The sequence below is a fragment of the Micrasema longulum genome, unplaced genomic scaffold, assembly GCF_059751315.1.
Source record: "Micrasema longulum isolate JH-2025_06_02 unplaced genomic scaffold, ASM5975131v1 h1tg000037l, whole genome shotgun sequence".
Classification (NCBI taxonomy): domain Eukaryota; kingdom Metazoa; phylum Arthropoda; class Insecta; order Trichoptera; family Brachycentridae; genus Micrasema; species Micrasema longulum.
Window position 1 is genome coordinate 700,552 of NW_028277244.1, and position 24,650 is coordinate 725,201.

Here is a 24,650-nt window from a genome sequence, read left to right on the forward strand (position 1 = left end):
GGTTGGAATAGTTATAATTTGATTGATTAATGTATTTTGTTTTTGTATATTTTTTTAAAAATATGTATATTTTTCAAGTAATTTATAATGTGTAACGAGTATATTAATATATCATACTCGATTTTTAATATTTTTATTTTTAAGCACTCTTTATACCACATATATGTAAATGGCAGAAATGCCGTATATAAATAAATAAATACCATATTGTCATACTGATTGTACAATTGAGCTATTTTTAAATTATTGATTTTAAAAATATTCCTTTATCTAATAAACATAAATATACATTTTCTAATGCGTTTAACTAGTTCACTAATATGGTCTATCCATTTTAAGTTTTGGTCTATGTTGTATACTATGTATGAAAAAATACTCAAATACGAACTACTTTAAAACGTCACAAGTTCAGGTGAACAGCTGTATAGCCAATCAATTACGTGCTTTGATGTATTTCCTGTTTCCGGGAAGCCATGTTTAGCGTAATTTTATACGTACGGGGTTCACTTTTTTAATGTCAGGACAACTGGGCCTCGATTATGATGGGAAGATTAAATTTATCTACATAGTAAAATTACGTTTCTATATGAAAACTGGATAATGTTTACATTTTTTTTTCGTTTATGTTCAATTACCGGTTACCGACGAAGATATTTTGAATTTGCATACAAATATGCACACTTTCGTAAATAAATATCGATATTAGTTTATACCGTCTCAGTATATATCGATGAAGATAGCCGTTCATAATCGCGGCCCTGGTGGTGTAATAAAAGTAACACGGGTGGTGTAATTTCTAAATTACAAAACATGTAAATATCGATAATAATACGATACATATATTTATATTATTTTTCTAATTCTCACACTAAACTTTCTCATTTGCAAAAATACAAATAAATATATTGGCTAAACTCCCATATTCCCTTCTCAAGAAGATTTAGCATCTCTGTTGAAATATTGTGTTTATTGCGTTTTATTGTTTTGTGAGGTTCTTCAAGGTTCCTCCCATTCGTGGAAAGCCGCCCTTGCGCCCAATCAATAATGATACCGCTTCCTGAATTGCTGTGACGTCACGGGGTATCCTTGGAAGGGCGGCCCTCCTCGGGGGAGTGCTACGTGATGACGTTGGCGACCTCCCAGGGCTAATCGATAACAGCGAGGATTCTTTGTCTAGCGAGTCCTTTGTCAATGCAAGGATTTATTTGTAATTTATTTATTTACAGATTTAGACTGTACATTGACAAAATATTATGCAGTCCAAAAGGTTTAAAAAATGTGTATTTACAATAGCAAAAGTGTCAAACAACGTAACAAATACGTAGATATTAAATTAAATAAGCTTTACGTATTACAAAAGAGATGGAGAACATTTTAGAGAATTAAATAAGGAATTTACCTTTAATTTAATTTTAATTTTTAAAATTTTTCCATCTGTTGATTTTAGTAAGTTAAAGAGCTGAAACCTTTATTGATGTGGGTAAGGTTTTTTTTGATTGAATTATTTTACCTATGTGGGGACGCCATACGGGGGCAGGATTCCCATTTCGTGTACAATAACTAAATAAATGAGAAATGTGATTCAGTTATCGCTTTGTTATGATTTAGGGAATAAGGCACGCGAGCATGTACACGAGTAAGATCCTCCACGTTCGCCAAGGCACCCTTCAGTCGAAGCCGATTACTCGTAAAGAAATAACAAATTTGGATGAAGAATTAATTTTTAAAATCGACACTATTCTTATTGTTGTATCGTGTGGTCATGAAATTGACATGGAAAAATATCAGGATTATGCATTACATATAGCCAGGAATTTTGTCGAAAAATTACCGTGGTATAACATGCCACCCACGCTACAGAAATATTTAATACACGGACCTAAGAATTATCTTTTATTAAAAAGCGTCTATATTACCAAAAGGCCAACTAACCGAAGAGGCGCAGAACCTCGTACAGATTTCAAAAAGTTTAGGAAGGACCACTCAAGAAAATCTAGCCAGGTACATTCAAACAGGGATATATATTTTTTTTACTCTCATCGGATCCATTAATAACTAGTAAGACAAAATTGCCAACTAGACTCCCGAAAGACGCTTTGGGTCTGATAATACCACCATCTGCAAAGTCCGCCAGCGTGACTCAGAAATATCTAATGACGAATAAAAAAAAACTATTTCTGTGTATTTATGTAAGGAAGCGTGGACGTTCTTTCAATGCAAGTATAAATTTAAATGTTCATGGAAGCAGAGAGAGAGGGGAAGAAGGTAGAGTTGGAACTATACCATGTCTCCTCCCTTTTATGTACTTTTTATTCAAAAAAATTGACATAATTTTTTTTTATCATTGAATTTTTTTCCCCTCTCCTTCTGTATTCATAATAAATTAACGTGAAATCTGTAATTGGTCTTACTTTTTAAAATTGTTTTTCATGTATCTTAATTTTGTTAAAAAGACTGTAACGAGCTGCACTTTGTCTTAATATAAGCAATAAAAATCATGTTATCATTAAAAAAATGGAATTTACGTGTATTTGCTTGTAAATGTAAACGAGATCGTGTGATTTAACGCCATTAGACTTTTTCTTGTGGGGCTACGTTTAATCATTTGTCAATGGGAATAAGCCACAGACTATGGTTGACTTAAAACTCAACATAAACAATGCCAACAATGATATTATTCCATTAAAATCTATAACCCACTTCCACTATTTATCAAAACAATTAGTATCGAGAAAATGTTTAAAAAGACTACAAAAAAATGGATAGTGGAGCTAGGTAGAAGTATAATAGATTGTCTCATTCGCCCAAACCAATATTGAATCAACTGCTCCACAAGTGTATAGCTTATGTTAGGTTTTTGTTATTTTCGTTGTGCGTTTTGTAATATAAATACTATAGATGTACGTATATACCTAGTTTTTAAAACAGCCTGAATATTTTGTTAATTATCTCTGTTTATTAAGTAAGTCTTCTTTGTTTATTTTCAAATGTAAAAACATTTTAAAAAAAAATAGTGTTAAGTGTCCCAGTGTGACCCCAGTGAGGTCACATTATTTTTATTATTGTTTATAGTTTGTAAGAGTAAAATATGAATAAATAAATAAATATCGAGCCCGATTTCTGCGGTCGAGTACGAGAATTGTCCTTCTCGCTATGCGCCATCCAGCAAAGCTATGGCAGTCATTTGACCGATATCATATCTTATTTTTAATGTAATTGAATACTCTTTTAAGTAAACTTAAAAAATAATGATATCTCTTACACAAATTGTTTTATTTACATTAAAAGATTGAGCGACTTTAGTGGAAAACCCTATATTTGTGTATGTTAGCATTTTTGGTTACTGTTATGTCATCTTCTTGTACATTTCCCATAGCAAATTTATGTACAATTTTAACGGTCTCAACGATCACCAAGTACTTATGACAAACTGGGCCTCGCTTATTATGGGATTTCATACCTTCGCGTGACGGTATGGTTAAAGATAAATTCTCTGGAGCGATTACTAGAAATTCCGACATAACTATTAGTTTGGAGAACGATCGCCGATTCTGCCTTTTTAACAGATTTAAGAGTGTCAATATAAGGGGTTTGAACTGTCAGTAGGGTCGCAGTCAGTCACATCTTGCTGGGGGATGCGATTCTATAAAATGCTGCAAACGCCCAGTTGCATTCCATCGGCAACACTACTGACTAGTCCAACTCGTTAGCGTCCATGTCGCGAACCCTGGGCAATGGGATCACACTCATAGCGGTGTGATCACAGCAAATAACGAGAGGATGAAAGGCGAGTTTTTGGCGCCTCAAAACCAAAACCAACCAGCTAAGGGAAGGTAACCCCGACAGAAAAATCCACCAGAGAAGGCAACGGGAAACCACTCTGGTCATCTTTTCCGATGAATGACTACGGCGAGTACATCAATAAGCAGTCGTCCTGGCTGCGAAATATAAAAGTAGCGCAGGACAAATACATATGCTTTCGCTGTAGTGATTGCCAACGTCGGGGGGACCCTGCAAGGCACTAGAAGGAGAAGAAGAGTGTCAAGGAGTAAAAAATGTTGCCGCCATAAAAAAAATTAGTTATTGTATATTTTTTTCTATTTGTTTTGCTATCTTTCTGAATGTACGTATCGAGACGTTAAAGGAGCCAGCTTTGTAGTCGCTCGGTAGATACATACAGACGATCGTTAAGCGTACCGTCTGGGAGGTTTCCAAAAGTCATACAAAATTCATGTTCAAGCGAGCATTTTTTGCTTGAATTGGGATTTATTGGAGTTTATAATCGCTTTGAAGTGAGCACTTTTTATTACAAAAGTCTATTAAAACTATAAATTACAACTATTTTAAATGTTAATGACGTAAGGAACGCGGACTAATTGTTTGCGGTCTTTCCATTGGCTTGTTTCAATCATATGATGTCGATATGGCAAGTAGATAGAACATACCGAGGTAAGATACAAGTAGTACAGAAGTTAAGTATACCGTCTCGATATATACAGATGAAGATAGCGTTCATAATCGAGGCACTAGGGTGTTTAGTTTATAGTACCTACCATAGTCTTTCGTATTGAGTGACTAATTTTAGGAATCGGGCAACACCTTTTTTGTCGGTGGGTTTTCCGACTAATCCCGATTATTCCCGACCCCTCCCGAGTGTCCTGGCCAGACCGTGACTGGTTGGATCAATACAGTCAGCTGTTTCTCCCTCTCCGTTTCTCCTTTTCCCTTTCCTGGTCTCCCCCTACATAATATGACCTTTCAGGCTGCGCCGAGCTAGCGTAGGTACTATATAATTTCATCATAATTCCGATATCCGAACCCAGTGGTGCAAAGGGCACTTTATTGATACTACAATTGCGGCGTATTTAGATAAAAAAATCGTGATGTTTAGAAAAACAAATCATTCATTCAAATATTTTAGATATATTTTTACTTTATAGACAATAATTGGAGATAATTCTCTTAACCAACCTTCTTAGGAATCGAAATTAGAACCATAAGCATGGTAGAAAAACGAGCTAACCACTACATTACGAGGTGTAAACGCGGTCTGACTTTTCTTCATACACACGTATTTTCTCACTGGACTATGGTACCAGAGCAGTGTTTTTTTGCACACAATAGATATTTACCATTGGCATGTCTCGTGTCGTGTAGTTGTCTTTTTTACACAGTGTCGGAGAAGCGTTTGGGAGAAAGTGACAGAAAAACTATGTTCAAATATATATTCTTCAAAATTGTCTAGCACCGCGTATTCTCTTGAAGTCATAATAGTGGTCAAATCAGAATATGGAACCACCTTAAAAGCAACTTTTTTACATCGACCCGGTCAGGAATTTAACCCGGATGAATTCGCTTACCGAGCTTCAAATCTTACGTTTGATTGATGGACGTCAAATATTGGTTTTAAAGGTGGTTTTACACTGCGATATTTCATTGTTTCTTGCCTAGAATTTGAAGCGTAAAACTGACCTCCTCAAAGATAAGTGGAAGGTAAGTGGAAGGCCATGAAACAAAAATTATCCAGATACGCTGTATTTAAAGCACCAATGTAATGCTCTATTTTTTTATTTATAAACTTTTACGGAATACATACATTTAAAAAAATATTTTTACTTTTTTGAATTCGCATTCTACTGTTAATGATAATATTAGAAAAATCTTTTGTAAAGGTTGTCTGCGTCTTTTTTTAATTTTGTCTGTTGGTTTATTTTATTTTATTTATTTTACTTTATTAACATAAACGGCAAATCTGCCTTTTACAAAAAAATATAATACTAACATATATAGCTTAATATTTTATTTAAAAAAAAACATAAATTTCCTTTTACCCAAGATTTATAAAAAAATTATACAAGAATTACAAAAAAAATAACCTAAAAATTATACAACATATTCAGTAGAAAGTTTAAACAATTTAAGAATAAATGAAAAAACAAATCAAATAATAAAATATTTAAAAGTAATATAACAAGAAAATCGCAAGAACTGTTTCATTCAGCTGAGCAAAGTGAAAAAAAAATGTAAATATTATGAAATGTATAAAAAAATTAATACAATTACCATTCACCATCTTCAAAAAAGTTCAAAAGGTTTGTTCTATAGGAACAATACCCTACACTAAATATATCCGATACGTGGGAACAACTATTGCCGAGTTCATGAAGTCTGTTCAATACGGCATGACAAGTTTACACTGTCCGTGAATTGTTGCTACAAAACGGTGGCACCTGTATAGTCATTCTTTCAGGCACCCTGAAGTTGACGAGAGATAACAGTTCGGCGAATTCCCATATTGAATTTACAATTGTGTATATATTTAAAAGATCTATAATTGTTCTTCTATCATTAAGTTTTGACAAATTTAATGTTTGTAGTAAAAAATCATAATTTATTGTATAATTTCAGTCTATTTCAGTCTATTTCAGTCTAATTCAGTTTCAGTTTATTGTATAATTTAGTTTATTGTATGCGTCACTGGTGATGACGATTCCTCGACACTCCAACGAGACCACAATCCGGTTCCTGCTTTAGTTGCGTTATTTCTTATTATTATCGAGGAATGTACTTATTTAAATAAATATTCTTTGTGTATGAATGGATATAATTAATCAACACTAAAAAAAACCTTTTGGGTGACGTATTTGTAGTGTATTTTCATAGTAAAGTGTCTCGAGTTTTACAATAGACGCAGAACCGACTACGGCGTTGTAAATCGTAAAGCGTCGCGGTGCCGACGCCAACGTACTATTAAGCGGAAGTTGAAAGCACGTTGGCGGAAATAAAGATCAAAACCTTACTGTGCAGTGAGAAATATGTATTTTTTTATCTTAAGATGTTTTTTACATCACAGTTGATAATTAAATCTAGTAAAAACAACGATATTTTGGGTTTGTCAAAATGAAATCTGATACTATAAAGGAATTTGATTGAATTCAATGTAAATGTTTTGTCTGCAAACTTTTGTTGATTTAATCAACTGGTTCAAGTAGCAATAAAAAAATTAAAATCAACCTTTTTTCAGATGTTGCTTAGTAGGTAAATTAAATCAATCAAGGGAATTTTCCCACATCAATAGAGGATTTTTATTGTTTTATATTAATTTTTTTGTTTTTTTAAAATAAACAAAAATGATAAAACAGAGTATTAAAAAAATAAAGCATAATTACATAGCAATGAAATACATATTAATAGTAAAAATAGTAAACAAAAAATCCCACAAAGGCATGGCCTGTTCGTGGGTATACAAGAAAATGTTAATGAATTTTTGCTCCTATAATAAATAATGGACAGTTATAATATTTTTGTGTAACATAAGATAGAAAAAATAAGATATTCTGTAAAAGATAATGTGGTATTTTTTTTCATAGTAATTAAAAAAGGAAATAAAAAATATTTAAAAACACAAAAATATTATTTATTATTAAAGGGCAACAAAATAAATCATAGAAAAAAAGAGTTCGTATCTTCAGTTTGAATCCAGGATAGTGCATGTTTTTTAAAAGAAGGAAAATTTTAAAAGTTTGTAATCAATGAAAGATTATCAGGAAAAAAAGAATTAAAAATTTTTGGACCAAAAAATATGCATGTCTATATATATTTATATATTTTAAACATTGAAAACAATATATTTGTCTTAGGTCTAAAAGTTTAGCTTCTTGGAACAATTGGAAAGATGGAAAAGTGCGATTTTTGTGAAGCATTATTTTTAATATAAATTTTTGAACAGTTTTTAATGGTTTAATATGATTGTTGTATGTTCTCCCCCATCCAATTATTCCATAGGAAAGCGATGACTGTACAAGTGCATAATATATCATTTTAATCGTATTTAGCTGGGCGTTAATACTTAGTCTTTTGAACACATAGGTTAAATATCTTAGTTTATTAACAATTACTTCAAGATGATTCAGCTCTTAAACTTCACACAAATCAAAAGATAATAGAAGACAATGGGCTGATTTAAAAAATAAACTAATGAATAGGAGCTGCTTATCTTATTATATGTACAAGGTATATTTACTGCAATAGGTTTGTTCTATCTGGCTGCTCTTGGTCGGCTGTGGCCTTGTTGAGGAACTTCTCCGCATTTGCTCGTTGAAGATGAAATCACAGAAAACTCATTCAAGAGAAGCCAAACTATTAACAAACTAGCAACAGGCTACTTTAACTAGTCTATGACAGGTAATAAGCCCTAAATACCTAGACTTCCATATTCCCTTCTCAAAAATGTTTTCCCTTCCTGTTGCAACAAATAAAGATCTAAATAACTCCCTAGGGTGGAAATTCAGCCTGTCGACAATCATTTGGACATACTCAAGCGTTGTTGAGGTACCTGCTGTTCTCTTTAAAGTAAAATGTTTTTTTTTAAATCTTAATTTTTATCAAATGTTTCAGTACTTCGATGTTTTGTTATTCATCGAAAGCGTTAGTACAAATGGCTGACCTATGAAGAATTCGTCGAGCGCGCGCCGTGCCCACATCGCAACTCCTCTCCACTCAGGATAAACTAATCATAGTTTTAGGTATTCTGTCCTTAGTTTTGCACACGAGGGCCTCAAAAGTACACAAATATTGTTCACCGAAAACCTCATGACTCCAAAAACGAAACATATAATGTTTATTCGCATTAACATCAAAAGGCTAAAAGATTTGGTCATCCGCCACACAACGACCTCGTGTAGTGAATCGCGCGTTTATTTCGTTAAACGTGTTCCGCATCATAGACTTTGTTTCCACCAACAACCAGTGTTCAGCTCTAGATCGGGGGCCTGTCTTAGTTTTGGTGCCACTCGCAATTGACCAGTCGGCTCACCGCATTCCCATCAAGAACGAAACAGGTTAGTGGCATCCATTCCTAATCCATCTCATTTGTTGAGGTTGTGACCGATTGACACTGTATACCGCATATCGAGGATATTCACTCATTATATTCAATTTAAAATATAGTCCACCATATCGTAGAAGCCGTAAGGCTTCGCCCCCGCTATTTCTCGCACCACATCCGGGTGGGAATTCGTTACCCACCATAACATCTGTGGCATTACGATCATGTAACAAAAGTTTTGAATTCTGTTAAATTCGTAGCATTGTTCATCTTTTTGGTCATAAAAATGTTCTCGTCGAGAGTATATGGAGCAAATATGCCACGATATGGATTGTACTTGTTATACAGAGCTGAAGAGGATCGCTGTAGACCCAGCGGAGTGGAGAAAGAGATGCAGGGCTTCGATGGCAAGCAATTCCAAGGATAGAAACTGAAGAATAAGAAGACGATTACAATAAGAAGAAAGGAGAGTTATCTTCAACTGTCTACTAATGGTTCTGGTTCTCCCAATCGGACTTGTTTCTTCCAGTTTACTAACAAGCTAATGAACTAACATACTCCATCGTCATCATAATTGGGAAAATTTGATTGAGGCTACAGGCAAATTGACTGTATATACTTAGGTTGCTCTGGCGGCGATCGGGGTATTGAAAGCAGTAAACGTAAATTAAAAAAATGAATATACACATTTTTTTGGAAAACAAGATTTATTTGAAAAAAAAAAAAATACCGTTAATGACACCCAAAAAAAAAAATTGTTTTTGCAATGTGCGGAACTGAAAAGATGCCACAAGACCTTCAAAACAGATTTGAGTAAGTGAGTGGGGGCTTTCAATGTCTACAAAATAAAATCGATTTTTTTTTCCAAAAATTTGTACATTTGTATTTAAATTTGAAGTATCTTTGTCGGTAACGTGTAAATGAACATTTTTTAAACAAGAAAATCTTAATATATACACATCTTCGTTCAGAAAACAATGTTTTACTTTATAGACAATTAAAAATAACTCTATTAACTTTTCGTTGTAATCGGAGCCCTAGATGGTATTCGCAAAAATGCAAATGGTACTTCGATAATTTTAGTACATTTTCTATCACTTTTCAGGTGGGAGGATATTCCTAGCTAAGGACCGGAAACCGGAACACAGATCTGGACGACATGACATCATTATTCAAAGGCTGGAATCGATCGCGAGTCCTTCCATTTCCGCCCCCACCAGCGGTCGGGGGTAGTGCGCAGGACATAGGAAACGGAGACGGGAGGGGGTGTAAACCAACAGGGACCACTAGTAGTAGTATTAGCATTGCCATTAGCATTTTGAATTCATTATTAATTTATGGCGCTAATTTTATTTCGCATTCATCACGCGTTATCTCGGATGTTAAGATTATATACTAATATAAAAAACAAGGTTGAAATTAATCTCTTTGACGATTATTTTAATAATTAAACATGTGATGACAATTACTGATGTCATAAAATCAAACAGACAGGTTGGATTTTTTATTAAGAATTTATTTTATTATATTTTCTTGTGTTGAGCACACTGAATTTGCGTCCATTTTCGCAGTAAATCAGATGTCAATAAAAGCTTCTCGCTACTATCCGTGGCCCTGTTAAGGGTCCTGTCGGATATACAGATCTGGTGGCTTTCAAAATAAATTTCAAGGCTTTTAAAAAGTTTTGTGGCGAATTGATCATGTCCAATCAATGTAATCCCAGTCAGTGAAGAATTCACTTCCCTCTTTTCTCAATCCAGTGAAGTGCATATTATGTACTTCTGGATCACCTTCTTTCAGCACAAAGATGCTGAGGCTTTCAGATTACAGAGAGCTCCTTCAAGCAGCTTTTCTCGTTCGGCAACGAGCAACTTTTCCGTGTATGTGGGCACCGCCAAGGAGTCTTGTATTCTCGGATGCAGTGTGCGGTATGTAGTGGGCAAGCTGTCAATAAAATCTGGCAAAATTATTGTAACAAGTAGATAACTTGATAAAATTGAATGAGGCTTGTTCATTTCAAAAACTAAATTTTACATGGTGACATGTGTTCACGGATATTTTTATACATAATATTGTTTATTGTTTGTGAATCATTAAATAATCACTTTTGATTTAAAAAAAATTAATATCACACATTTTCAACACTGATTGTCTTTCTTCGGGCGGATGAGGAATACAGTTCTGTGTGTGAAATAGATCCTAAACCCCGGACGAGACTATTCTCGTGTAAACATTCTGAAATTGGGAAGATTGTGGAGATATTATGCCCGCATCGTGCTAGTAGTCGGCACGTTCACCTACAATGCTTGAGGTCCGAAGTTAGATTCTCGGTTAAATTCTCGATGTAAAATATTTGTTTAGTAAAAAAAACTTTTAAAAACTCTAAAAAAGCATTAATAAAAAAAACTTTTTCATCGCTCTCGCGACATTATCAGACTGGTGTCATCATTTATCCTTATCCGCACCCATTGGTGCATAGGACACCGCATTGTTAAGTCAAATACAGCGCATTTCGATTATCTGTTACAAGAAGGCAAGATGATCAGTCTTACGCTCTAGGTGTCAGCCGGGGGACAGTAAAATATTTGAGTGAAAATCGCCTTGTGAATAAATATTTAATGTCGACCCTCCCAGGCGAACACCAACCGCTGGGCTATTTTGTTTATTTTATGAAGAAATATTTGCGTTCTTATGATTTGCCCAAATATTTTATTTTGAGGGCCATTTTCAACGAGTTGTAAATAACTCACTATTAAAAAATGGGAATCAAGGTGATGTAGAGTAGAATTCGAACCACGGACCTTTGATCAGTGAATCCGAGACACTAGCCACAGAACCACAACCCGATTAAATATTCAACTATAAGGCGGACGTTTCTTCACTTAGTTTAATTTTTTCAGGAATTTTACCTGAGGGCAGCCATCGAGTCAAAAACACTCGTCCAGGGGTGTTACTATGAATCTTCTAGCAAGTAAAGATATTCGAGGATTTTTTTTTTGCCACACTGATGGTCAAATCAAAGTCGAACTATGAAATATAAATTGTCAAACTGCTTTAAAAACAAAAAAAACTTATACGGTTTGGTTAATTCAACCTAATTAAGTGTTTTAGGTCGCAATCATAGAATTAAGAATAGTCCAGAAGGAGCGTAGAATCATATTTGAATACATCGGACTGTGTCCAAAAATCCCCCCCACTATGCCCCACTTTCACCGCAGGCATTCGTGTTGTCACCGCGTTATGTTGCACGATGGAAAAAAATATAATCACAACACAAATGCAAGGTAAAAAAAAAAAACAATCTGGTAATTTCTATATTTTGTTTTGTGCACGTGGAAATATTGACTGGCACAACAGAGTGGATACGTAAAAAGTCATTTAAATATAAAACTAATTTTATTTTACATAAAACGGATATTTTTATATCATGTTAAATAATATATATATTTTTTTAAAGATAATGTCGGTCAAATGTCTACCACGGTGTTGTTTAATCCGAGGTCCAATTTTCATTAGTTCTTTCATTAGATGAGCAAAGTAGGGCAAAAAATTATCTACCCTGGCAACACTAACGAAATGTCCATTTTGATTTCTTTGACAATCTGACAGATGGAAAAATAATTAAATTTTTAAGTAATATATTTGCAACTTACACATTCATTTGCTAATTACACATGAATTGTGATACCATCCCGTTTCTTTGAGATCCTAGCAGTATTTCGACACTTTAAAAGAACACAACACGGCATAGTTGAATTCAAATCAGGAGTTGCGTACTGAGCGACGTCTACAGAGAAACTAATGGGTGATCAAAACGTAAAACTACTCATTTGAGTAGTTTAGTCGCCTTCTGTTTGATGCTCGTATGCGGTTTCTGGACTATTCTTAATTATATGGTAGCAATAATGTTCTAAATGAAAATCGTTAGGTTTCACGCATTTTTTAAAAGTTTAATTATCAGTGTTACCATATATTTAGCAAAGTAACTAAACAAACGAGTCAATCGATGTTCATTATTCATGTCTCTATTTAGTTGACCCGTCGGCCGGTGCAGTGCCAGCCGGAAATGCACCGGGGCTGAACGCACCCCGATCGATACGTTCCTTCCTTCCACCCCCTCCCCGCAGCCCGCACGTGCCGCGGCCAGCCACCCCTGACGGCCCTCCCCCAGCGAACCCCCTCAATTTTCTTTGTATCCACAGCTGGAGGTGCGCTGCGAACCCCGGGCAGCGCCTAGCTATATGGGCGCTAGGGAAATTTAGGGTTCTGCCATTGACGAGGTTCTGAGAAGATATTTTAAGAAAAAAATAAACTTGCCGTTCTTTAAAATAAGGCTATGTTAATTATTTAAAGCAATAATAGATACACTCATTTTCAAATCAATGCTTAAAGAATAAAAAATTATGACAGTACATCAATTAATATGTTTTAATGTAATGTTTTTCATCTACAAAATAATAAACTGAAAATTAATAATAATAATAAAAATACTTTATAGTTTTATTCCACTTTTATTTTTTTATTTTTTTAATATTTTTTTTTACCAGTAACCGGGTTTCGTCGTGACCGACATCGTCAGACTGGTGGGAGACTAAACAAATTTCTATGTTATATACAAGTGCAAGCAGGGTTTGTAAATCATGATTTTATATAATTATGTAAATAAAAGAATTTAAATTAAAATCATTTAAGTACAAGGTAATAACAATTATAAGAATATAAGTTTTGTTTGAATGTATATAATAAAAACTGGTGTAAAATATATAATTTTATGAGGTTTTATAATGAAAATGTATTTGAATTACATGTATTTAAATTTAATTAAAACTATAACAGGGGCCGCTGGTTGGTAGTTCCATCGACAGCTATGTCTCCGGGCCCGGGGGGTAATTAAGTGATTCTCTGAAAGTAAAAATTCCCGGTAGTTAATTCTTTTCGATTAGTTTCATTGTTTGTATTTTAATGGATACAATAATGGAGAATGCACGTGTGTTACTTGATCGTTTAATATTATTTTATCAGGGCAATTTTTTAAGCGGTTTATTTCTAAAAATCAAAATTACAAGCGGTTTATTAAAAAAATTTCAAACTTGCAGATGATGCTGCAATAATGCTGCTCGCACAGAGACATGCATATTTTATAGGCCCAAAAATGTTTAATTCTTTTTTTACTGATAATATTTCATTGATCCCAAACTTTCAAAATTTTCCTTTTCTTAAAAAACACGCGCTATCCTAGATTCAAACTAAAGATATGAACTCTTTTTTTCTATGATATATTTTGTTGCCCAATAATAAGGAATATTTTTATGGTTTATAATAATTTTTATTTCCTTTTTTAATTACTATTAAAAAAATACCATTTAATATTTTCCGGAATATTTTATTTTCTCTTTCTTATGTTACACAAAAATATTATAACTGTTTAATTAATATAGGAGCAAAAAATCATTAATATTTTCTTGTATACCCACGAACAGGCCATGCCTTTGTGGGATTTTTTTTTCTTTACCATTTTTACTACTAATATGTATTTCATTGCTATGTAATTATCCTTTATTTTTTTAATACTCTGTTTTACCTCTTTTGTATATTGTAAAAAAAAAACAAAAAAGTTTAAATATATTTTTTTTTAAAATAAGAACAAATTAAGGCTGCCGGTCATTTCGTAAAATCAGATCAGAGGATTTGTGGATGCATCGGTGTGCATAAATATACCTAAAAATAAAATTTAAGTTGAAATAATACAATAATTTAATTTAAATCTAATTTGAAAGAATATGTGAGCAGAAAATAAGTTAGTAGCGAACGACCGAATCAAGATTTTCAGCCGAAACCATACATTGTCAAGAAAAAGGTTCAAAACAACGTGTTATAATTTTAATTTTAATTATATAAGGTTGCGCAAAACTCATTACCCCATCGGAAGATGCCATAACTTTTGCAAATGGCGGAAAACGTTAGTTCTGCTTCGACATTTGTGAAGTAAACAGATACAAAAAAAACGTCAACAAGACTTGAATCGCAATACTCCTCTAAGAACGAGGAAAAGTTATTTTTATTTTTTTGCGGAATAATTCGTCGGTTGTGTTAGCGCAGCGTGAATTAGGCGCATATTTCCCGGTCGTCCAACAACAACAGGATAAGCACTACGGCGTTTAACCACTCACTTAGAAGATTTACATGTTCCTGCAGCTCAATCACAAATAACTATCGACGTGCTTAAAAACGTGCTAAGCTTTTGAGTGATCACAATGAACATGCTTAAGTTATTTTATTTATTTTATTTTATTTGGGAAATCAACAGTTCTACATACATATTTTTAGTAAACAAACAGATATAGTGTATAAACTCAGAACTAATAACAGATTTCCACATAGTATACAAAGTTAGTAAATAAAATATATTACATATCAAATACAATTTATACATATAATCATCAATTTTTTTTTAAATATTTATTTTAAGAACATTAAGTTACTGTAAATTGGGCGGGATAAGGACAAAAATGCTTGAAGAGAGGATAAGGAGGGGAGGGGAGATGTACATATTTATTATTATAATATCTACTAAGTTACATAATACATTTTTAGTGTAAATTTTAAATCTGACAGAGTGATGTTTGTGTAATCTATATTTTTAAATTTTGTTTTGTACATTGAAAAAGTCCTACAAAAAAAAGCATTTTTAGCATACGATATTTTACTTATCGCAGTCATAAGTCAACGCGTGTGTAATCTCTAAGTCAACGCTCGTGTCGGTTTGTTAATTGTTTTCCTCGTAAATAAATGCAATTCATTGGCAAAAATCGTCATTTACTATAAAAAATAATACAATATATTGCATTTGCAAAAAGTAAGGAGTAATACAAAAAAATGAAAATTAAGTTACAATTACTATGGCGACTGCTTTTCTTGACATTTGGCTTGCCGACCGCCGGCTAAATGCAATAAATAGCATGATATATAATAAATAAATAAACGGAAATGGCAGTTTTTGAATATTTTCCATATTTACACCGGTGAAATTCAAGTATGTGATTGCGCAGCAGGATTATATGTCGCAAAACGTAAATATTTTGACATTCGATATAAGGTGTTCACGGACGTTCCATTGTGATCGCGAATACGATAAACAACCATGGTGAGAAATTGTTATCACGTCTCTTATTAGCGCGACGATAGTTATTTGTGATTGAGCTACTACTACTGACTGGGACACGGTACAAAAAACTAGTCCATAAACACATATTTTTTCTACATAACACAGTTTACCCTGAAGGTATCACCTGAAATGTCAGAACGATCCAACATACACGGGATCACCCAAAAAAAAGTTTACCACGACGCGACGGTCGTGTGGGTTTGAACTATTCAATTCAATTCAATTAATTTATTTTAAATATAGCATATACATTACAAACATATATTTAATGCGTACATAAAATAAAAAATAAAAAATACATGAAAAAGACTCATGTCAAGGTAGTAGGAAAATCCTGCTTCGGAAAACCCCTTCTGATACATGGAATAGATCAATATCCAGAACGATGTTGTTCAGCATAGCGGTACCCCTTCCCACAGGCGTAACCTTAGGCAGGTTGGTCCTGTATATTCGAATATAAAACAATCATGCTAACGCTGTGTTAGGTAATTATCAGGAACATACAAACCAATGCTCATCATAATCTCAGAATTATCGATCATACCGTGCAACAATCGATAAAAATGTGTAGTCAAATACACATTCCTTCTAGTCTCTAAACTGTTGTAGCCAAGCATACCCTGGAGAAACTCGGTCGGGTAGAGCCGAGGATAATACCCGCACTCTCTCATGTAGAGATATCTCAGAAACTTCTTTTGGATTTTCTTTATCATAAGAGAGGACTTCATTTCATCTGGCCCCCAAATCATCGAGACACTCTCGAGTGTACTTCGCACCAAGGAGTTGTAAAGAGTTCTCAGTACGCGGGTATCAGAACAAATCCTAACATATTTAATGCATTACTACTGATTGTCTCTATGTGTTCATGAAATGTCAGGGTGCTCACAAATCTAACGCCCAGATCCTTAACATTCGATGTTCGTATCAGATTCTGGTCTTTCATTTTGTAGCGAAAAATATAATTTTTGGGCCCTAGTGAAGGACGTGACCGAACACTTGGAAACATCAAACCTAAGTTTGTTTCGCCTTCCCCATTCAAATATATTAGAAATATCCGCTTGGAGAAGACGAAAATCGTCGAAAGTTGTCACTTTTAAGAATAATTTTATGTCATCCGCAAACAACAGAAAACGCGAGTTCAAAATTACATTTTTAATATTATTAATGAAAATTGAGAACAACGATGGACCCAGTGTACACACGCATAGTGTGCAATGTGACCATAGGTACACTGAAAACGAATTCAAAGTATATTTTGATGACGTAGCGTTCGACAACATTTAAGGTGCATTTGGTGCAAGCAAAATTGTACCTCTACGGCCGTTTGACGGGCGTGACGCCGTGCGCAGAACAAGACACAAAACGGTATTCAACCCACACGTCTGCGTCGTCTTTGCATACATTTTCTGAATCTATGTAACATATATAATATGCATATTATAGTCTGTGTGCCGCGTCCCGCCCCCGTCGGTCTATCGACCCGCTCGTCTCCGGGGGTATTCGTGGATTGAATGGGGAGTCGAGGGGAGCCGACGACCCTTCGGGTGAGCTCGGCTGGGGAGACGAAGGTGTTGCACTCGTTACAGCATTTCTGCCGAATGTAATGACGTAACAGCGAAGGTCGTGCGATCATAATTATTTAGTTTTGCCCTTTAAAGGGTACAATGCCAATGGCGGGACGATGATGAATGTGTGTAATATGCGTAACAGAAATGGCTGGATTTTTTTTTATATAGCACCTGTATTTTAGCTAATAAAAATAAAATAAAATAAAAAGTACTCCCGGCACTGGCACTTGAAGCGTAAAACAGATCATCTTACCGTCATGTAATAAAAATGATTGAAATATGCTGTAGTTGGTGTACCGATATAGTCTCAAACAACATTTTTGAGAAGAAAATATGGAAGTCATTGGCTGGTTTAAGTAGCCACTTTACACACTGTGTAACATTCACCATTCTGCCTATGTTTAGACATCCACATTTCCTCAACTCTTCCATCTGTTGACTTTTCTGAAGTAAAAGAGCTGAAACCTTTATCATGTGGGTGAGATTCATCCCTCTGAATCAATTCACCTACTAGGTAGCGATTTTAAAAATTTTATAGTACTTCTTTTACCAGTTAGTTAATTTAACAATGTTTTAAGTTTAAATGTTAGTCCAAATGTCCAAATGTTTGCAGACTGGCTGGATTTCCTCCCAAGATGTTATTTAGATATAAATTGGTTGCAACAGAGAAGGAAAAATATTTTATAGAATATGGGAGTCTACGAGTAGGCATTCCTAATAATCCTATAAATATTTTAATTTTTAAATTTTATATGTATAATTTTATATGCTTTATCTACCCACTAAAAAACAGGTGTTATTTGAAACTAATTATTTGTACCTATTTACATTTTTTAAAACAAATTTTAAGCACTTTTTTTTTACTAGTCTGATTTTTAGTTGGCTACAGAAGATATTGCTTTTGCAATAAGTTCACCAAAGTACATATAAAATAATATTTTTGTAGAAATGGGGCATATGAATAACATTTTAAAAAGACAATAACAGCCGGTTGATAAAATTATTCTATCATATTTATATAGTTTAATTTAATTTAATTTTATTTCCTTTTTATATATTTTGATATTTTGTTTTATTTTTTAATATCGCCCAAACTTTTAATTTCTAACATTGTTGATTAATTTAATTTGCACTTTATATTTTTATCATATAAAAATTATTATAACAACTATGTTTTAATACTACATTATATTACAGTTAACGATATTATAATTTTGTATACTGGTTTGCCTATGTTTGTAACTTCATAATATTGTATTAGTTTCATAAGTACTTAATGTTATACGAGTATATTTTACTTATATTATTATGACAAATTAAATAAAACATTAATTTAAATTTATTTCAACAGAGAGGGAAAAAGTTTTCGAGAAGGGAATATGGAAGTCTAGGCATTTACAGGGCTTATGACCTGTCATTGGCTGGTTTAAGTGGCCACTTTACACACTGTGTAACATTCACCATTCTGCCCATGTTTGAACATCCACATTTCCTCAACTCTTCCATCTGTTGACTTTTGTGAAGTAAAAGAGCTGAAACCTTTATCACGTGGGTGAGATTCTGGCTGGATTTCCTCATGGGCAGAATGGGCAGAATGGTGAATGTTACACAGTGTGTAAAGTGGCCACTTAAACCAGCCAATGACAGGTCATAAGCCCTGTAAATGCCTAGACTTCCATATTCCCTTCTCGAAAACTTTTTCCCTCTCTGTTGAAATAAATTTAAATACGAACAACTCCCTAGGGAGGAAATCCAGCCAGTCTGCAAGCATTTGGACATAATCAAACATTGTTGAATTACTACCTGGTAAAAGAAGAAGTATAAAAATTGGAAAATTGTTTCCAGGCGTTGCCTAGTAGGTGATTTGGTTCAGCCGGATGAATCTCACCCACGTGATAAAGGTTTCAGCTCTTTTACTTCACAAAAATCAACAGATGGAAGAGTTGAGGAAATGTGGATGTTCAAACATGGGCAGAATGGTGAATGTTACACAGTGTGTAAAGTGGCCACTTAAACCAGCCAATGACAGGTCATAAGCCCTGTAAATGCCTAGACTTCCATATTCCCTTCTCGAAAACTTTTTCCCTCTCTGTTGAAATAAATTTAAATACGAACAACTCCCTAGGGAGGAAATCCAGCCAGTCTGCAAGCATTTGGACATAATCAAACATTGTTAAAACATTAATTTGTCAGTGTGTAATTAATTTATGTACCTTTAAATATACTTATGTTAATATTGTAAGTAAAAATCAAATTGATCAACTATAATATAAACATTCCTCTCCTCCACCCCTCCAACTTTTTTTCTTATCCCCAACCTTCTTACGGTGATTTGCCTTTCTTTTCTAATTTAATTATTGTCTCTTTTTCTCTTAATTGTGTAATATGTCCTATCATTATATTTGTGAAAAATAGCAGGCGCCACATTCAATAGTATGAAGGCTGTCTGTAGATCGGATATTTACTCGGTGAAAACCAAATGCCGCCTATATAACGCCGCATAACACCTATTAATCGTGGCCTCTCACTAGGGCCCCAAAGCAGAAAAATTCTGAGTTTTGAGAATAAATGTCGTAGACGAATCTTGGGTGTGCGGTGGTTTGACTTTGTGAGGAATAAAGTAATGATAGAACGGACGCAGCAAACTCCGGTGACAACTGTCCCCAAGCGGAGGCGATACAGTTGGCTTAGCCATGAGCTGCGGATGCCTCCTGAGAGCCTTAACCACGCTTGCCTACTTTACAAGGCATCAGGTTCTCGACGTCCTGTACGTCCACTGCTGACTGACGTCGGAAGTTCGTGTCAGAGCTACGGGACGCGAACCTGACTTGGCAGGATGCACAGGAGCTGGCAGCCGACAGAGATGCTTGGAGGATTTTTGTAGGCACCATATTCTCCAACTAGGGAGCGGACATGGAATAATGTAATAATGAATATGTATTTTTTTTTTCCCTAATAAAAACTAAATATTTAAATACCATTCAATGTATTTCTTGTACTTGAACAGTTATTATTTCATTTTCATATTGCATCATATGCAATTATTTCTTATTATAAGTTATTTTATATATTACTGTTGTTAATTATTATGGTTTATGGGCACAGCTTAAAAAAACCATGTTAGGTATGTGAATATACATATATACAAATGAATGATGGAATCGGATTGCTGTCCTGTGGCTAGTGTCTCGGACTCACGGACCAAAGGTCTGCGGTTCGAATCCCACTCTACCCCAACTTGATTCCCATTTTCTAATAGTGAGTTATTTACAACTCGTTAAAAATGGCCATCAAAATGAAATATTTGGGTAAATCATAAGAACGCAAATATTTTTTTAAAATATTTTTTTATTTTTATTAATTTTAAATGAATAAATAAATAAATAAAAATAAATAGTAACGCAGTACACGGGATTGCATCATGGGACAAAACCAGGAAAAGCGTACACGCAACGCAATCCCCCTGATATTTTTCCAAGGACTTGGTGATGATGTAATAAATTATTTCAGCCCTCCAACAATAAAATCTACACACTTACGTAATACTTTATTCTACAACGCCAACTCAAACATTTTTTTTTCACATTTCATTTATTTATTTGATACACAAACAAACATTGGAAGACAATACAAAAAACACATTTATAATAATAATAATTTTGGATAACTTATACAGCGCCATTTTCGTAATATAATGCCTCGAGGGCGCTTTACAAAGTGATTATATAAAGATATAAATTTAATTTTAACTTTTTAATTAAAGGAAAATAATGTACTTTGTCACCACATGCTAAGAATTTATTCAAATGATTTAGAAAACAAGTGGGTTTTAAGGCCACTTAAACCAGCCAATGACAGGTCATAAGCCCTGTAAATGCCTTGACTTCCATATTCCCTTATTTAAGGTATTCTCCATCCCTGTTGTAATTTGTTAATCTTAATGACCCCCGAGGGGGTGAAATCCAGTCTTTTGTCTATGAACATTTGGACAAACTCAAATATTGTAAAGAATTAATGGGTAAATTATTCCACAGTCGAGCAGTTACTACTGAGAAAGGGAGGAGGCAAGAAAATTAGAGCGATGACAGGGTATTAAAAGGGTTCTCTCGTCACTAGAACGAAGAGATAGCCCATTATTATTATTATTGTGGATATTTTTTATATGGCCATTTTTGTGAAAATCACCTCAAAGGCGCTGTACAATAAATATTCCAAAATGCTGTGATAGAGGTCGGAAGAGCGCTCTCAGATAAGCGCTCTTAGCCCAACAGGCGATGTGAGATTATTGAAAATATTGTGTGTATTACAAAAGTATTTTTTATTAATAAGTTTAAATGTATATTTGTATAAATTCTATCTGGCCACTAAACAACAGCTTTAATTTGAAAATGAAAAATGTGTATTTATACACATTTTAAACTAATTTAGGTAAAGAGTTTAACCAATTTGTTTGAACAGTCTGGTTTTGGTTGCTGGAAGATTTTGCTTTTAGTAATAACCCCGCTGAAGTGCATACATTTTTGTGCTAAGAGTTTAATAAATCAATTATATAAACGCTGTTAATTCATTAGTCGACTGAGGACTCACAAGAAACGAAAACAGTTGATGGAAGCCATTGCGTCATAATCAACTTGAATTTTTCGCCTACCCAGTCTTTAAACCACTTCTTATTTACATTATTTTGTGGCTACTAAATCCACTTTTTAGAAGCTAATAAAAAATCACATTAAACCCCATAATAGAACGCTGTTCATATACCCGTATGCAGAGACAAAACTTAAGGTAAGGAAAGTACATTCTAATTTCAAATGCAGAGAATAACCCGAAGGTGAAGACAATGGAATGTACTTTCCTCACCTTAAGGTTTGTCTCTGCATGCGGGTAATAGACTCCATTTTAACCAAAAGTTTGCATGGCCAGAACACCCGAATTGAGATGTGAAAAGGCCATGAAAAAACGAAGAAGAACCAAAAGTTTGGATTGGATTGAGTTGACGCGTGCACTGGTTAATTATTCAATCGTAAATAAGGTAGCAGCTTGAAAAAAATGTTATTAAATAGATTATATTCTTATTTTAAAGATTATATTATGTAAAGATAGATAGTTTTTAAATTAATTTACATACATTTTTAGCTTGTATTGTGTAAATTTTGTAATTTTTAAAAACTTTTTCATACTCTTTTAATTTGTATTTTGTAGTTATATTTTATTTTTAATACTTAATCACTCCCTAGAGTCCCTAGGGGCTGTAATCCAGTCTTTGTCTGCAAAAATTTGGAGAAGCTTAAAATATTGTAATAAAATCAATTAATCCAAGAAGTTTAAAAATTGAAAAATCGTTTTCAGGCGTATCCTAGTATGTGAAATAATTCGATCAGATGAATCTCTTTACAACAATAAAAGTTTCAGTTCTTTAACTTCACCAAATGGCGGTCTCCGTGGTGTAGTGGTCAAGACGCTTGACTCACACACGTAAGGTTCTGGGTTCGATTCCCGGAGAGAACACAAAAAAAAATTATGTGATTTTTCTCAAGCCTGAGTGTTCTGTGATGTAATTTACCACTGTAATTGGGCCTCCGGGCCTGTTGTGGTGCTTTTTTTTTTAAAATCAACTGATGATAAAATTTAAGAAACACGGATGTTCAAACATTGGCAAAATGTATAGTGTTACACAGTGTGTAAAAGGCTATTTAAACCAGCCAACCAGCCAATGGCAGGTCATAAGCCCTGTAAATTCCTAGACGTCCATATTTCCTTATCTAAAATGTTTTCCATCCCTCTTGTAATTTGTTAATATACTTTTAATCTGAATTACGAATTTGTTATTCTTAATACCTCACGCTTTTTTACCATTTATTGTGTAAAATATGTACTTTTTTTATATTCATAATAGCTTAGAATATTATTTTGTGATAATTTTTTTTTTGTATTTTTCGCTGTTGTTGATTCATAATGGATGAAAAATTTTAATCCGCCTTTGTAAATTATTTATTTATTTATTATACGGCACAAGTGCCTTTTACAATATAATGAGTTAGTTAGATTTACAAAAATTAAAAACTAAAACACGATATTAAAACATGGTTATAAAAAGAAAAAGAAAAATAACAAGAAATATATATATTTACATGTATGTATGTCAGCATACAAAAGATATAAAAAATATAAAATGAATAAACACCAGATCATTAACATAAGTAGCTTTTGCAAATCATTCGTTAATCGTTACTATAGAACATCATAAAATATTTATAAAGAGGTGATTTGAATTCACAGAGACTCGAGTTAAAAATGTCGGTATGAGAGGGTACATTCGTGTATACGCGGTATTGGTGAGTGACAAAGATAATTTGTTTGAGAAGGGTGACAATATTATAGTTTAAAATATAAATACGCCCGTAATTAAATATCCAAAAACTCTTTGGAAATATAATATGAAATTATGTAAATATTCAATTTAAATAAAAAAAACAAAATATGTACACATTAAGAAAATAACAATTATTGGCAATTCGGCAAAGTTATAAATGCGTGTGTAATTTACTATTGCCATAAATGAAATTGAATTTACGAATGAAACGATATATCTATTGTGTTGCTTACAGTTTCAGTGGAATAAATGCATTTTTTACAACGGCATATTTCTGCGTAGCGTCACGTCTGATCATGATGAAAGTCCGTTGAAAATGATGTCTCAGAAGGCAATTACCCACGAATTGAAATAAACTATGATAAATTCTAAGCGTCACGCCTGGCTGGAGATCGAAGAATTCTTCTTTTTCCAACTGGTCTAGGTCATATGACCTGATTGTGATGGAGGGCTGTCCTGGGATGATGACACCAGCAATCCTTCCATCTATTTTGGCGGCCTTCCTGGTAGTCTTCTGCTACGGGATATTTATTTATTTATACATTAACGGTTCATAGAACCTTTTACAAAAAAAAAATAATTTACAGACTTAATCACAGCAGTGCACAATAATCATATAGTACATAGTATGAAATAATTGAATAATTAAAACAAAAAAAAATTGTGAACATATTATACAAAAAAGTAAAAAAGAAACATAACATCTCTAAATAAAAGATA